Source organism: Vigna umbellata, chromosome 8 (genome assembly GCF_029865625.1).
Source record: "Vigna umbellata cultivar VRB3 chromosome 8, Vumbellata_1.0, whole genome shotgun sequence".
Taxonomy (NCBI): domain Eukaryota; kingdom Viridiplantae; phylum Streptophyta; class Magnoliopsida; order Fabales; family Fabaceae; genus Vigna; species Vigna umbellata.
In genome coordinates, this window is record NC_142172.1 from 8,124,102 (window position 1) to 8,142,596 (window position 18,495).

The window sequence follows — 18,495 nt, forward strand, 5'->3', positions numbered from 1 at the left end:
ATGGTTGAAGACTTAATGCCAGATTTGGCTAAAGTATTTGAGGCCATGGAAGGCCGAGCAGTTGAGGTCGAAGGACCAAACACCTGTGAGGCCGAGTGGACGAACACCTATGAGGCCGAGTGGCTGAACACCTGTGAGGTCGAATGGCCGAATACCTATGCTTGCATGTCTCTAATCACTTCTCTGGTGCTTTGTTGCTCCTTCATGTTTCTCATGGTCACCATTGGATTTCTTCTATTTCTTTAGGCCCCACTATGGGCGCCAAAATGTTCTTGTGTGGATATGTGTAGGGCTGAGAGATCTATTTACGACATGTCCTTCTTGCCTTCCAGTGCTTGAGTCGCCTGCTCCGAACGCTTTCAATTTTGATCAGAGAGTGAGGTGCCTGCAAAAGGCACTCGGACGCTCAAATTAGGCGTGGTTTAGTGAATTATTTATCACAATTGAGTATTTTGGATCTAGTAGAACGTACCTGGCTTTTGGCCTTAACCTTATATTTATAAGTCATCCCATGAATCCTAAACTAGCATAGATCCAATAAAATAAAAACAAACTTACCTTTAGATTTGTTTAATTACTTACAAACAGCTTATCAATATCTTTAATCAAATATTTTTAATTAATATCTTTTAATCATTCTACTATTATTTTATAATTTACAGGACTATTGGCTCAATAATAACTTAAACGCTGGCCCAATTATGACCCAACATCAATAAAATCATTTAACCTAATTGACCATTGTATATGTAGCAGATAGATCGAACGGTCCTGAGTGTTAACTGTTAAGTCTATACTATATATACATACTTAAATTGTCAAATTTTAAAATTGTCACTGTAGTTTTATATATTTCTTTAAGTGAGTTTAAAAGTCATAACTAAATTAGTAAGCCTTGATTTGTAAACTGATTCATTTAGCTCGTTATTCGTAAGACTAAAATATTATAAAAATAGTGCATTTACATCATTAAATGATATATATATATATATATATATATATATATATATATATATATATATATATATATATATATATATTGACGATTCAATGGACATTATTTAACTACCTCACTAATCAATAAGCGTATCGTTCCAAATGTTTTATTTATCTTAACGTATATTCCAAGTTTCAAAGTTTCCAGGGTCATTTTAAAGACACAAGAGATTATGATCTTCAAGCTATTTTTAGTTCATATCATTAAATTTGACAGTCAATGTTTGAAAAATCTGTTATAAGAAGTTATTGAACAAGTGCTTAATTAAAATATGCTCTTTCCAAATTATCCCAATTGGTAATACAAATGAAATTATCCAGAGCCCAACATCATTTAATATTACTATTGGTTGTAAAAATTATCATCCATAAGGCTTCATCTCTGTATTTGCACATAGTTTAGGCTCTAGAAAAAAAAATTAAATGAATACTTTTAAACTAAAATATATTTATATGTTTAAATAAGTTAACATAAAATATTTATCTTGAAGGAAACTATTTTTGGTAGTTATTCTTCAGTGATAGCTTTTTACTATTTTTCCTTGAAAAAGAACACTTTTGAGAATTTAATTTATTATTTTTAGTAGCTTTAGTTCTAATATTAATTTGTATATTTTAATTAAAAAACACCAATGATGAAAACTATCCTTTTATCACTGTATAAATTTGTTATTATACATAAAAAAAAATATAATTTAAATATTCACAATATTAATTTATTATAAGCTTTAATTATAATGCAAGTTATACATTTAGAAATATAGATTTATTACCATAAATTTTAATTAGATAAAATAATCATTCACTCTACGTGTACTAAAAGATTAGTGTGAGTAACAAAAATAATCATAACCTATGGGTGAAATAATGAACTGTTAACTAATTCGAATATTGTATTTCTCTTGAATTTGTCAAGACAAAGTTATTGATTGAAGTCAGCAGCATGATAATTTAATATATTATAGGAATCCATTACTTGAAGAACTAAATTGAAGTGTTGAATTTTTTAATTTCTTATATATCTTTATTGGACTCGTTCAAGCTAATAGGTTTTTGACTATTAATTGATAAAACAATGGTGCAACCGAATACTGTTCAAATATGCATTGATATTCATGAATGTATAAATTTAAAAAGATTAAATAAATAATTTAATATTTTTTTATTATTGGATGCTATATTCTCTAACACACATTCTCTAATCTAGAAGAAAAGGAGTTTTGTAAACAAAATAAAGCTGAATGACTGATTAAGAGGGCAGGAAATTGATTAAAAATTGGTGTGACGAGTATAGAGAGACAAAATCAAGTTCAAATTTTTGAAACATGCAATCATACTTTTAAATAATGCAACTAATAATCTCTTACTTGTGCTGGACCCGTCAACTATAAGGAAGCTTCACTAATGTGAACTAAAATTTAACCAAAAAAGTGAGAAAGATTTTGATTGTATATGGTAGATGTTGGGTATTAAATTAAGAAAATATAAACAAATATTAAATACACAACCTTCCAAGTAATCCTAGAGGCACACACAAGCATTTATCTCTGCAACCAAATGTATTCTAATACACTAAATCAACCCAATAAAAATAAAATTGGAGGCAATAAATGAATGCAAAGGAAAGGCACTGAAACCAAAGGAGGGGAAAATTCTCCTCAAAGATTAATAATAGCATCAAGTCCAATTGAAGAATGCTAGTTCTTTACTCAGACTACGGAAAGAAAGGAATTTTATAATGATTTATTATGATACGTGACATTTTCATAATAAAGTAAAAGTTATTATAATGTATTTTGAGAGACATGTTATAGGCTAAATGCAATGATAAAATTAAAATTATTTTTAAAATATATTATGACAGTTTTAAGAAAATCTCTCATAGATTTTGTTATGACCTTTAATTCACTTGGATACAGTAACTACTGTTTAAAGTATAATTAATAATTTTTTATTATTTAAGTTAAAATTTGAAATTATTAACTTCATTAATTAAAATAATATAAATTTATATAATAGATTTTCTAAAGACAATAATACTTTTTTTTAAATTAAATTTCTTATATTGTTAGCTTTATGTCTTTATATTAATAATTTTTATATTAAAATATTATTTGTATTTTTAATAGAGGAGATTTTGTTAAGTTAAAAAAATGTTGCAAAAGGTTCTCGAAAAGTTGAAGAAAAAAACAGTCTCAAATTTATATTTGAATTGTTTTTTTTTTAATTTTAGATGATTAACACTTACTTGATAGTTGATATATTTAGTTGCTTATTTTTTTATTTTCATTTATTGTTTTCTATGTTAATTTTTTTAAATTTAATTATATTTTAATTTTTAGCCCACTAAAATGAAAGGAAAATGGTTATAAAGAAAAAAAAATTATACAAAATATTAAAAGTATTTTATTATTTAATTATATTTTTAACATTTATAGACATTTTTGTCCTCTAAATAAAATAAAATTGAATTAACAATTATTAAGGTCAGAATTCATTTAATGCCCGAGTTAACTATCAATTTTTTTAAAACTCAATGTATATTAGTTATTCTTAACGAATACCCTAAGAGCACTGGTTAACTAGAACCAAAACCATAAGCGAAGTCTTTTACTAAGTTAATGTTCACATTCTACTGATCCATGACGACACTAGTAGAATATTTGCTTTTAAACTCACACATTATATCTTGTTTTATAACAAACTGCTGCCTATCAGTACGCGGTGACAGACTTGAAATTAAGTTAAACTTATAGGCCTCGGTTGCATGACTAACCGAAGCATAATTGGAATACCACTTTGTTCATTTCAAAATCGGTGTCTAATACCACCTACCGAAGACGTTACTACTTCGCTTTTTATGAGAACCGAGGCATAAAGCCTCTGCCACGCACTGAACACGCCTGCAACTCACGCCTGCAACTCACTGCAACTGATTGAACACGCAACTGACAAAGTTATAAAAGCCTATATTGCTTCGGTTCCTTTCAGAACCGAGGCATAACGCCTCTGCAACCTCTGCCCCGTACCACTTTTTGAAGACCTTTTTGAAACTTCCATCCGTTTTGTCCAAGAGTTACGACCTCGGTTGCTTTAGAACCGGTGTCATTGGCTATTTTAGCTTCGGTTTCTTGTCTACCCGAGGCATATATTCGCTACTGCTTCGATTGTTTTTAAAAACCGAGGCAGAAAGACCTCATTTTAAAAAACAAGGATATATGCCTCGGTGGTTGGGAATGTTCCAGAAACAGACCTCATTTTAAAAAAAAATAAGGATATATGTCTCGGTTCACGTCATAACCGAAGTAGAAAGACCCCTTATGGCCTCGGTTATGGTCACACCCGAAGCAGAAAGTCTTGCGGATGAGAAAAAAAAAAGTCTACTGCCTCGGTTCCAGCTACAACCGAGGCAGTAGAGTGGGACATACTGCCTCGGTTCAAGGGAACCGAGGCATAAAGTCCAACGAAAAAAAAATTAAAAAAACCAAAAACTTTGCTGCTTTGGTTAAGGCTGAACCGAGGCAAAATCCTTTCCTTTTATGCCTCGGTTCTAAACTGAGGCCAAAAGTATTAGACTTTTTGCCTCGCCTGAATATGCCTCGGTTCAAAAACCGCTGCCTATAGACAAAAATAACCGCTGTCGTTTCCCCTGACTGTACTAGTGCGAGGTTTGTTTTTATTTTCGTTTTTACATTTTCATAGTTAAAAAAATATTTTTAAAAAGTAACAACTCATTAGAAAAAAAAGTAAAGATATACAAATATCTTGATTTTTATCACACATTTAATTTTTCTTTTTATCTCTCTTATTATAACAAGTTCATGTTAAATATAATTCTCATTACACGAAAAAAAAAAAGAGAAAGAAAAATATGGGGTCACTCCAAACTAGGGATGGCAATTTTACCCGCAGGTACCCGTGCCCGCGGGTAAAATCTGCGGCGGGTAGTAACTATCCGCGGATATTTACTACCCGCGGGTAACGGGTAGCGAGTATTTTAATACCCGCTTCTAAACGGGTCGGGTACGGGTAGTATACTATCCGCCCCGCGGGTACCCGTTACCCGCAAAAAATTAAAAAATAAATAATTTATATATTTTTTAATTAAATTTAATTAAAAATAAAATAAAATAATATTTTATTAGTTTAAATTTAATTAAAATTAAATGTTAATTTACATTTAATTTATATTATATTATATATATATATATATATATATATATTTGTATTTTTATTTAAATTTATTTTTAAAATGTATTAAATATTTTTTTTCTATTTTTTGCAGATATTCTCGGGTATTTTTTAAACGGATACCCGACAGGTAACGGGTCGGGTAACGGGTACGATTTTATCCGACGGGTCGGGTTGCAGGTAGGCACTACCCGTGCCCGACCCGACCCGTTGCCATCCCTACTCCAAACTCATGCTAAAGTTAAGAAGAAAAACTATTATAAAAAGCAAAACACTTGTGATTTTATGTATGAAAACCATTCCATATTTTGAACTTTATAACATGTAAAAAGAAAATTCCTCAATATGTTAAAATATTTATAATTAGTTAATCTTCTCAAATTTCTAAAACTGTCTTTAATTTTAATTTAGTACTACTTGTACAGAACTGGCCTTTTAACGCACTTAATAGGGTTCGATTTCCAAAAAAATTAAAGCATAACATAATCCGGTTGCACGTTCATAAATTTTGAGAAATTATAAGTGTCAGTAAAAAAAACAACTTAAAAAAGTCTACGGAATAATCGCGAGGTTGTTAGACTCTTTTAGGTTATGATTCTTTATGAATTGAGGTCATAGACTCTACTACGAACTCACATTCTCCTAAATATTAAAACTTTCAATTTTAAATATTTAATTTTTATCAGGTTTTAGGTTGTGATTGGTTTCGAACCAATGCCATAAGTTGTTTATGTATTGGTTTTACAAAATATCAAGGTCAAAAGGTTGAATAAATTTTAATATTGTCATTATAACTTATTTTCGAGAGGCTTTAGAATTAGTAGAAAAATACTATTTTATGATGGATAAAAATTATCCATCATAATAGGTTGATAGGTGGTAGAATGATAATAAAAAATAAGATATATTATAATGTAGTTTTGTAAATCAGTTATAATATGAAACGCGGTGGCAAACATATATATAAGTTTAAGACATTATTTTGTAGATCAATTATAATATTTAAGTTCAAAACATATTATTACATAGATATAAGCACCTGTTGGAAATTTCTTAATGTATTATAATGGAGTTTTAGAAATCAGTTATAATATCTCCTCCTTTCTAATTTTTCACATTTCCCTAATTTCATTTCAACGTTCCCTCTCATCTCGTTCCTCTCTTCTGCGTCTCTAAACCTGCGAACGCTCCTATTATTACGTTCCCTTCTCGTTCCCTCTCGTTCCCTCTCATCTCTAATTTCTCGGCACTCCTCCCTCCGAACACTCCGAGAACACTCCTCCGCGCCCGTGCTTTCACCAGCTTCAGTGCACCACTTCTGTTTTTTTGAGTTTTCGCATTTCCAAAACCCTAATCACGAATTCACATTGAAACCACATCAAGGTGGTGAAGAGGTCAATGTTCGGTGGCGGAGGGGAGGACGCGTTGGCGGCGCGGCTTGGCATGGTGACGCCGTCGCTGATGAACCCCGCGACGTCGTTGGTGATATCCGGGGAGGTGTCGGCGGTGAGGGAGGAGAGGGGACCCGCGCAGCCGCAGTGGTGACTTCTCAGGCAACAAGAGAGTTGACGTGAGTATGTGTGGCAATTTTTATTTTATGGAATGAGATTTTATATTGATTTGGTTTTGGTTCGGATTTAGGTTCCCTATAGATGAAAGAGGAACTATGAAATCTGTTGTAGAGTACTTCTATGAGACATATGGTTTTGTCATTCAACATACTCAGTGGCCTTGTCTGTAAGTTGGGAATACACAAAGGCCAAACTATTTGACAATGGAGATAAGCTCCCTCGTTTTGTTAGTTTTTTGCTATTTTTGTTGGACTAGCCTGCTTTAGCTAATAGCTTCTCTGGATTAGGTATGCAAGATTGTGGAAGGGCAGAGATATTCTAAGAGGTTGAATGAAAGACAGATCACCGCTCTTTTGAAATTTATATGCCAGCATCTTGTTGAGAGGGAGCGTGATATCATGCAGGTAGTTGATGTTTTCGGATTACATTGTTTATTTTTTCTAAAATCAGTGAGGTGTTATGTTTGTATTCTCACTAGTGCAGAAAAGACCTTTAACGTCACTCTTTAGACGTCTGACCCTCGAATATCTAACGTAAAAATGATCGGTGGCATTCTTCGTAAATAAAACAACTATTTAGACGTCGGCTATGGAAGGGCCCGACGTCTAAATACTCATATACGTCGGCTCCCCCGAATAGACGCCAAAACTAAATGAAAAAGTTAATAAAAAATATTTTTTTATTCTATTTAGATGTTTGTTATTGGGGAACCGAAGTCTAAAACCCTAAACCCAGAAGTCACTTTTTGATCCCTTTAGACGTCCGATCCTGCCACTCCGACTTCTAAAGCACTTTAGACATTTGTTAATTGGGGAAACCGACGTCTAAACCCTAAACCCAAAAATTTTAAAAGTCACTTTTTGACTCCCTTTAGACGTCCGATCCCGCCACTCCGACTTCTAAAGCACTTTAGACGTCTATTAATTGGGGGAACCGACGTCTAAACTCTAAACCCAGAAATTGTAAAAGTCACTTTTTGACTCCCATTAGAGGTCCGATCCCGCCACTTCAACTTCTAAAGCACTTTAGACGTCTGTTAATTGGGGGAACCGACTTCTAAATTTCGCCATTAAAACAACGTGAAAGCGAGACAGCCGTTACATGCACTCATTGTAACACCCCGAAATTTGGTGTTACGTCGACTAAATTTTTTTTTTTTTCCGTAAAACACATAAGTAAAAATTCAAATTTTAATATTCAACCTCAACGGAAAAATATAGTACGATATTTATTACAAACCGATTATTCCGAAAATAAAACGTTTAAATAGTCAGGATCGAATATAAACAAATACATTCCCAGTCATATATCCCATCTCTCTTTCATCCCTTATGCATGTTCAGAAACATCAGCCATCACATCTGCAATAACATCTGCTCCCGTATAACATCACACATTATACGATCATCGCATTCACATGCACAAACAAGCAAGGGTGAGCTAACAAAATACAATTCTTATACATCATAACATACTCATAATAACATGCTATCATCCACACCTTAACCAGATCGAACTATATACCCGAGTACGAATTATGCTTCAACCATATGCATATCCCAATATGTATCAAAATATCAAATTAGAATGCATACACCAACATGTATTACAAAATAAATCAGACTACATCCACCAATATTACAGATCAATCAAAATACATACACAAATATGTACTAGCGTCACTCCCATCACTCTTTTCAGAGCTTCCCCGGGCCGTTACACATTACCCTAATGTGTAGTGCTGCTTCCCATCACTCTATAGGGAGATTCCCCGAGCAAGTACACCAGTCACCCTCCATCACTCTAATTAAGAGCTTCCCCGGACAAGTGCAAGTATACCCCTCATCACTCGCCTAAAGAGATTCCCCGGGCCCGCAAGCACAACGCCAATTTAATTATCTCGAGCTTCACCAGACTAGTACCCCACGTCACCCCCATCACTCTTACATAAATGTAAGAGATTCCCCGGGCGGTTACACATTACCCCAATGTGTAGTGCTGCTTCCCATCACTCTATAGGGAGATTCCCCGGGCAAGTACACAATGTCACCCTCCATCACTCTGAACAAGAGCTTCCCCGGACAAGTACAAGTATACCCCCCATCACTCACCTAAAGAGATTCCCCGGGACAACACGCACAACGCTTACTATCCACCACTCGTTTAATAACATCATCTGACCAAAATACCCATATACAATAATCCTTACAATACCAATCCAACCATACCATAACGCCCATATCATATCATCATCACATATTCGCCAACCATGAACTTAGCATATATTCAATATATTCAAATGCATAAGTGAGACTATCACAATACCATATCATTAATAACCTCAATTCTTCATTTAACATGAAACTCATGATCAAATCATATACAACTATGATTTCAACAGTACTTAACCATCCAAACATCATTCTCATATCAATTTGCAATCTCAAACAGATCACCCAACATTCCCATATCAAATAGATATATCAAACAATTCAAAACAGTGTACACATAACACATTTTCTTTATATCCTTTTAATACTCATATTTAGGTAACTCAAACAGCTTTGAAACCATCACCAACAGTTCCGGAAGGGTCAAGAACCCCCAAAACGACCTAGAGAACGTCCAAAACGGACGTCCGGAACCCCCAAAACTATCAAAAACAAATTCTGCAAAGTGCAGGTGCGTGTTAATCGATTAACACTGCATGTTAATCGATTAGCAGTTCGTAATTTACCCAGAACAGGTCCAGACAGCATACAAGACCCCAATACTTCCTATTTTTCGCAATCCCTTTCTTACAGTGGTATAAAACCAAGATTTTCCATCATAACCACACATAATATGATTCCAAAACCTACTTTCATCAAAAACTACATTTTTCAAACACTTTACATCACAAAATCAAGATTAAACAACCTAACCTTAAACTTTTCAGCACATGTATTTCAGGCCAACACTATGAATCCTTTCACTCTCAACCATGACTCTTCTCATATTCATGATAATCAATCCTCCAAAAATCAATAAACTTAAATCCATCACAGATCCAACATTTTTATTGTCATCCAATAATCATCTCATACATCATGAAATTCATAATCAATTCATATCCAACCATGGTTTCAACAAGACTTAACCATGAAAACCTCATCCTCATATCCTTTTACAATTTCATATGGATCACACAACATTTCTACATTCAACAAATGCATCAAACAGTTCAAAATAGTTTATATATAACACTTTTTCTTTATATCCTTTTTATACCCATATTTAAGTAACTCAAACAGCTTTGAAACCATCACCAACAGCTCCAGAAGGGTCAAGAACCCCCAAAACGACCTAGAGAACGTCCAAAACGGACATCCGGAACCCCCAAAACTATCAAAAACAAATTCTGCAAAGTGCAGGTGCGTGTTAATCGATTAACACTGCATGTTAATCGATTAGCAGTTCGTAATTTACCCAGAACAAGTCCAGACAGCAACCAGATTCTGGTTTTTCACCCAGAATTTTCCAGATTTGATTTCCAGTACATATTCAACACTTCTAACATGTTTTCAAACATATTTGGAGTCTATTACCACTCCACAATCAGCCAGAAACATCATAAAATCATCCTATCCAATTTCTCATGCAAAAATCAACTCTTTTAACTATCCAACAACCACATATCCCTGCATAATTTTCTAACAACTTGTAACCCAACATTCAGCACCCAACAATGATCTTTCCTCCAAGATTTTAAACACCAAAACAGATCAATAACGTACTGCAACTTATCCCAAAACAGTTTGCACATACCACTTTCTAAATTCAAGAAAACAAAGGAAAGGAGTAGCTTCCACCACTCAAAATCCCAAAATGTGCCACATCCAAATCTGAAAACAACTTATATAACTCTCACCTTCATCAATCTTCAATCCATTTTCGCAAATCAAAATACAGTGAGATAAACTTCTATTATATACAACCCCATTTCATGACCAAATTGGTTCAAAACTTTCCATCCACATATACCAACATAAAAGAATAAAATCCCACCATCAATTCAACATAGATCCATCAATTTCCACCAATATTTCATCATATAACTTAATCAAGATTCATAGATCAAAGTTGTAACACAAGGATCCCTTCAAGTCAACCAATTAAAATCATGGCATGCCTATGTATACGATAATCCCAATTTCTCATTCTCAAATTCTTAATACTCAACATTTACCCATAAGAAAACACATATTCATCAAGTAAATTCTGCACACAAATAATCACAGAAGAGATAAGTTAGCTCCCCTTACCTCTTGAAGATCTTAACTTCTTCTTCCAAGAGAGTAACTCCTCCTTTCCTTGGTAGACCAAGCAAGCTCCAACACCTCTGCACACTTAGAGTTTCGTTCTCCTCACACCAAAAAGCTCTCCACTCTCCCCAAATTTCCAAATCTGATTTGGATTTAAAGAAATGGCTCCAAGATAAGCTAGGACCCAAGATATTGTAATTTAGCAATAAAAGACCAACATCTGGCCATCCTAATCCATTTTCCAGCCCAAAATCCAGAAAGAATGGTTTGTGGGAAGATTCCCCAACCTTGCACGCTCAAAAAAACGTGTTCCAGGCTGTTATGTTTCCATAACTGACGTAGCTAATCGATTAACTCAAGTGCTAATTGATTAACACGAGTCCAGAGGTTAAAACACGAAATTTTCTCTGTAACAATCGATTAACTACAGCTGTTAATCGATTGTTCCAGCAAAGAAAAACTCAAACAGCACATCTGTCACAACTTTGACAGATCGGTTGAACCCCTTCCCGAAGTCGGAATTAGGCGTATGAGTACTCGAATCGAAGCTCTTTGAGTCTACTTTCCAATGGAAAAAGAATCAACCCAAAATATTAATTGTATAAAAAGTTATACATAAAATAGTAAACTATGTCAAATTTTGACAGCATTCTATTTTACACTACAACTTGAAATTTTTACAACTTGGTAAAATTTTGAGTTTACAAGGGTCTTACATTCTCCCCTCCTTTAAAAATTTTCGTCCTCGAAAATTGTACTTGTTAACCAAAAAGATGAGGATAAAGATTTTTCATTTCCTCTTCCAATTCCCAAGTCATTTCCTCAGTCTTCTCATTCCACAACACTTTCACTGTACGAATATCCTTCCCTCTCAACTGCTTTGACTGAACATCCAGTATTCGCACAGGTTTTGTATCAAATGACAAATCTTCTCTGATTTGGACATCATCCAATTCGAGCACATGATCAGGGTTTGACACATACTTCCTCAACTGAGAAACGTGAAACACATTGTGTAAATTTTCCAATTGAGGAGGTAGTGCAATTTCATATGCTACTGGTCCTATCCTTTTGATAATCTGAAATGGTCCAAGAAACTTCGGAGATAACTTCCTTGACTTGATGGCTCTTCCAACTCCTGTCATCTGAGAGACTCGCAGAAAAACATGATCTCCCACCTCGAACTCAAGAGGTCTCCGTCGTTTGTCTGCATAAGACTTCTGCCTACTCTGTGTTGCACGCATCCTTCCTTGTATCAGCTTAACCTTCTCGGTTGTCTTCTGTAACAACTCTGGACCCACCGATATTACTTCCCCATCTTGGAACCAGCACAAAGGCGTCCTACACCTCCTCCCATAGAGAGCTTCATACGGTGCCATTCCAATGCTCGCGTGAAAGCTATTGTTGTACGTGAACTCCACCAAAGGTAACACCTCACTCCAACTTCCTAAGTGATCCAGTACACATGCTCTCAGCAAATCTTCCAAGGATTGTATAGTCCTTTCAGACTGTCCATCCGTTTGGGGATGATAAGCTGAACTCATCCTTAACTCTGTACCCAAAGATTCTTGCATCCTCTTCCAAAATCTTGACGTAAATCTTGGATCACGATCTGAAATAATGCTCTTGGGTATTCCATGCAACCTTATTATCTCCTTAATGTAAAGTTCTGCTAGCTTATCCAATGACATCTTCTGGTTGATGGGTAAGAAATGAGCACACTTTGTCAACCTGTCCACAATCACCCATATAGAGTCATGACCTCTCGGGGACCTTGGTAAATGAGTCACAAAGTCCATTGATATGTCATCCCACTTCCATTGGGGAATTTCTAACTGTTGCAGCATTCCTCCTGGTCTTTGATGCTCAATCTTAGCCTTCTGACAAGTTAGACAAGAGGAGACAAATTCCGCCACATCCTTTTTCATTCCAGTCCACCAAAAAGAATCCTTCATGTCCTTGTACATCTTAGTCATACCAGGATGTATGCTAAGACGACTCTTATGTCCTTCTTCCAGAATCTTTCTTATCAATTCCAACTTTGCTGGAACACACACCCTGTTTCTGAACCGCAAAACTCCGTCAGCTCCTAGACTAAAATCCTTAGCCTGCTCTGTCCCTAACAACTCCACCGTCTGTTGTAAGTTTGCGTCTTCTTTTTGCTCTGCTTTAATCTTCTCCAAGAAGTCACTTGTGATCTTCAAATGACTACACCAAATATGATCTTGGTTCAACTGTAAACCCAAGTTCATATCTCTAAACTTTTCGATTAGCTCTAGTTCCTTAACCATCATAGCTGACATCTGTATCCGCTTCCTGCTCAAAGCATCTGCAACAACATTTGCCTTTCCTGGATGGTACTGTAAGTCAAAGTCAAAGTCCTTTAAGTATTCCATCCATCTTCTCTGCCTCATATTTAACTCCTTCTGATCGAAAAGATACTTCAAGCTCTTATGATCACTAAAGACCTGAAAACGTGATCCATAAAGATAATGTCTCCAAGCCTTCAGAGCGAAAACAACAGCGGCTAACTCGAGATCGTGTGTTGGGTAATTCCTTTCATGTACCTTCAATTGCCTCGATGCGTAGGCCACTGGTCTCTTTTCTTGCATTAACACACATCCGAGTCCTTGGTGTGAAGCGTCACAAAACACTTCAAAAACCTTCGAAGTATCTGGGATCATTAGCACTGGAGCACTTGTCAGCCTTCTCTTCATCTCTTCAAAGCTTGCTTCACACTTGTTTGTCCAAGAGAATGGTTGGTCCTTCCGAGTCAACTGCGTCAGTGGACCTACTATCCTTGAGAAATCTTTGACAAATCTCCTGTAGTACCCGGCCAGGCCAACAAAGCTCCTCACTTCGGATACTGTTTTTGGACGTTCCCACTTCAACACTGCTTCTACTTTGGTTGGATCCACAGAAATTCCTTGGGCAGAAATCACATGACCTAGAAACTGTACCTCACCCAACCAAAACTCGCACTTGGATAATTTCCCGAACAACTGGTGCTCCCTGAGTGTTTCTAACACTGTCCTCAAATGTTTAGCATGCTCTTCCTGATCCTTAGAATAAATGAGAATGTCGTCTATGAACACAACAACAAACTTATCTAACCAAGGCCGGAAGATTCGATTCATGTAATCCATAAATATTGCAGGAGCATTGGTCACTCCGAACGGCATCACCACAAACTCGTAGTGACCGTAACGTGACCGAAAGGCTGTCTTCTGTATGTCTTCAGGCTTCACTAGGATTTGATGGTACCCAGACCTTAAGTCGATCTTTGAGAACACGCTAGCTCCACGCAATTGATCCAACAAGTCTTCAATCCTCGGTAATGGATACTTGTTCTTGATCGTCAGCTTGTTTAACTGCCGGTAGTCAATGCATAACCTCGAACTTCCATCTTTCTTTTTCACTAATAGTACTGGTGCCCCCCAAGGTGAAACACTTGGCCTGATGAATTTCTTTTCTAACAACTCTTCAATCTGCTTCTTTAGTTCGACCAATTCTACCGGAGCCATCCTGTACGGGGCCACAGACACTGGTCCAGCTCCTGGGACTAGATCAATGGAGAACTCTACTTCTCTGCTTGGTGGTAATCCTGGAATTTCATCCGGAAAGACATCCGTAAACTCCTCTACCACTGGGATTCTCATTGCTTTTTCTCCAGGACTCTTCTTCTTCTCCTGAGCCATCACTACAAAACATGTGGCTCCATTACTGACCTCCTTCAAGGCTTCCTTAGTTGTGATCAACTTAAAATCGTCAGAGTCCGGAAACACCAACTGTTGTCGTCCACAGTCGAGAAGAATGTGATTTGCAATCAACCAATACATTCCTAGGATGAAATCTAAACCTTAGGATGGTAGAAAATCAAGTTCTCCTTGAACTTGTGTCCAGCCAAAAGATCGTGATTCCAACACAGACTAAACTGGTTGAGATCTAACTCGATATGTGTTGTAGAAAACTCTAGTTTACACTAGTTTCTCATAAGAAGCTACACTAACAATTCCTTCGATTCTCTCAGTCACATTGTGAGAGTTGCAATTCTCAGTTCTCTGAGACATGATGCTCTTTACACGCATAGTAATGACACAATCAATTTCATAAACAAACAAGAAAATTACAAGAATGCATGATAGAATTTCTCACTCCCCAATCCTTAAAATTTTATTTTCGAAAAAGAATCACTGCTCTGATACCACAAGTGTAACACCCCGAAATTTGGTGTTACGTCGACTAAATTTTTTTTTTTTTCCGTAAAACACATAAGTAAAAATTCAAATTTTAATATTCAACCTCAACGGAAAAATATAGTACGATATTTATTACAAACCGATTATTCCGAAAATAAAACGTTTAAATAGTCAGGATCGAATATAAACAAATACATTCCCAGTCATATATCCCATCTCTCTTTCATCCTTTATGCATGTTCAGAAACATCAGCCATCACATCTGCAATAACATCTGCTCCCGTATAACATCACACATTATACGATCATCGCATTCACATGCACAAACAAGCAAGGGTGAGCTAACAAAATACAATTCTTATACATCATAACATACTCATAATAACATGCTATCATCCACACCTTAACCAGATCGAACTATATACCCGAGTACGAATTATGCTTCAACCATATGCATATCCCAATATGTATCAAAATATCAAATTAGAATGCATACACCAACATGTATTACAAAATAAATCAGACTACATCCACCAATATTACAGATCAATCAAAATACATACACAAATATGTACTAGCGTCACTCCCATCACTCTTTTCAGAGCTTCCCCGGGCCGTTACACATTACCCTAATGTGTAGTGCTGCTTCCCATCACTCTATAGGGAGATTCCCCGAGCAAGTACACCAGTCACCCTCCATCACTCTAATTAAGAGCTTCCCCGGACAAGTGCAAGTATACCCCTCATCACTCGCCTAAAGAGATTCCCCGGGCCCGCAAGCACAACGCCAATTTAATTATCTCGAGCTTCACCAGACTAGTACCCCACGTCACCCCCATCACTCTTACATAAATGTAAGAGATTCCCCGGGCGGTTACACATTACCCCAATGTGTAGTGCTGCTTCCCATCACTCTATAGGGAGATTCCCCGGGCAAGTACACAATGTCACCCTCCATCACTCTGAACAAGAGCTTCCCCGGACAAGTACAAGTATACCCCCCATCACTCACCTAAAGAGATTCCCCGGGACAACACGCACAACGCTTACTATCCACCACTCGTTTAATAACATCATCTGACCAAAATACCCATATACAATAATCCTTACAATACCAATCCAACCATACCATAACGCCCATATCATATCATCATCACATATTCGCCAACCATGAACTTAGCATATATTCAATATATTCAAATGCATAAGTGAGACTATCACAATACCATATCATTAATAACCTCAATTCTTCATTTAACATGAAACTCATGATCAAATCATATACAACTATGATTTCAACAGTACTTAACCATCCAAACATCATTCTCATATCAATTTGCAATCTCAAACAGATCACCCAACATTCCCATATCAAATAGATATATCAAACAATTCAAAACAGTGTACACATAACACATTTTCTTTATATCCTTTTAATACTCATATTTAGGTAACTCAAACAGCTTTGAAACCATCACCAACAGTTCCGGAAGGGTCAAGAACCCCCAAAACGACCTAGAGAACGTCCAAAACGGACGTCCGGAACCCCCAAAACTATCAAAAACAAATTCTGCAAAGTGCAGGTGCGTGTTAATCGATTAACACTGCATGTTAATCGATTAGCAGTTCGTAATTTACCCAGAACAGGTCCAGACAGCATACAAGACCCCAATACTTCCTATTTTTCGCAATCCCTTTCTTACAGTGGTATAAAACCAAGATTTTCCATCATAACCACACATAATATGATTCCAAAACCTACTTTCATCAAAAACTACATTTTTCAAACACTTTACATCACAAAATCAAGATTAAACAACCTAACCTTAAACTTTTCAGCACATGTATTTCAGGCCAACACTATGAATCCTTTCACTCTCAACCATGACTCTTCTCATATTCATGATAATCAATCCTCCAAAAATCAATAAACTTAAATCCATCACAGATCCAACATTTTTATTGTCATCCAATAATCATCTCATACATCATGAAATTCATAATCAATTCATATCCAACCATGGTTTCAACAAGACTTAACCATGAAAACCTCATCCTCATATCCTTTTACAATTTCATATGGATCACACAACATTTCTACATTCAACAAATGCATCAAACAGTTCAAAATAGTTTATATATAACACTTTTTCTTTATATCCTTTTTATACCCATATTTAAGTAACTCAAACAGCTTTGAAACCATCACCAACAGCTCCAGAAGGGTCAAGAACCCCCAAAACGACCTAGAGAACGTCCAAAACGGACATCCGGAACCCCCAAAACTATCAAAAACAAATTCTGCAAAGTGCAGGTGCGTGTTAATCGATTAACACTGCATGTTAATCGATTAGCAGTTCGTAATTTACCCAGAACAAGTCCAGACAGCAACCAGATTCTGGTTTTTCACCCAGAATTTTCCAGATTTGATTTCCAGTACATATTCAACACTTCTAACATGTTTTCAAACATATTTGGAGTCTATTACCACTCCACAATCAGCCAGAAACATCATAAAATCATCCTATCCAATTTCTCATGCAAAAATCAACTCTTTTAACTATCCAACAACCACATATCCCTGCATAATTTTCTAACAACTTGTAACCCAACATTCAGCACCCAACAATGATCTTTCCTCCAAGATTTTAAACACCAAAACAGATCAATAACGTACTGCAACTTATCCCAAAACAGTTTGCACATACCACTTTCTAAATTCAAGAAAACAAAGGAAAGGAGTAGCTTCCACCACTCAAAATCCCAAAATGTGCCACATCCAAATCTGAAAACAACTTATATAACTCTCACCTTCATCAATCTTCAATCCATTTTCGCAAATCAAAATACAGTGAGATAAACTTCTATTATATACAACCCCATTTCATGACCAAATTGGTTCAAAACTTTCCATCCACATATACCAACATAAAAGAATAAAATCCCACCATCAATTCAACATAGATCCATCAATTTCCACCAATATTTCATCATATAACTTAATCAAGATTCATAGATCAAAGTTGTAACACAAGGATCCCTTCAAGTCAACCAATTAAAATCATGGCATGCCTATGTATACGATAATCCCAATTTCTCATTCTCAAATTCTTAATACTCAACATTTACCCATAAGAAAACACATATTCATCAAGTAAATTCTGCACACAAATAATCACAGAAGAGATAAGTTAGCTCCCCTTACCTCTTGAAGATCTTAACTTCTTCTTCCAA

At 35.7% G+C, this 18,495-nt stretch overlaps 1 pseudogene; it reads left to right on the forward strand.

Moving 5' to 3' along the window:
* Positions 1-18,495, forward strand: part of LOC124826205 (protein argonaute 1-like) — a 55,443-nt pseudogene continuing 36,948 nt past the window's right edge.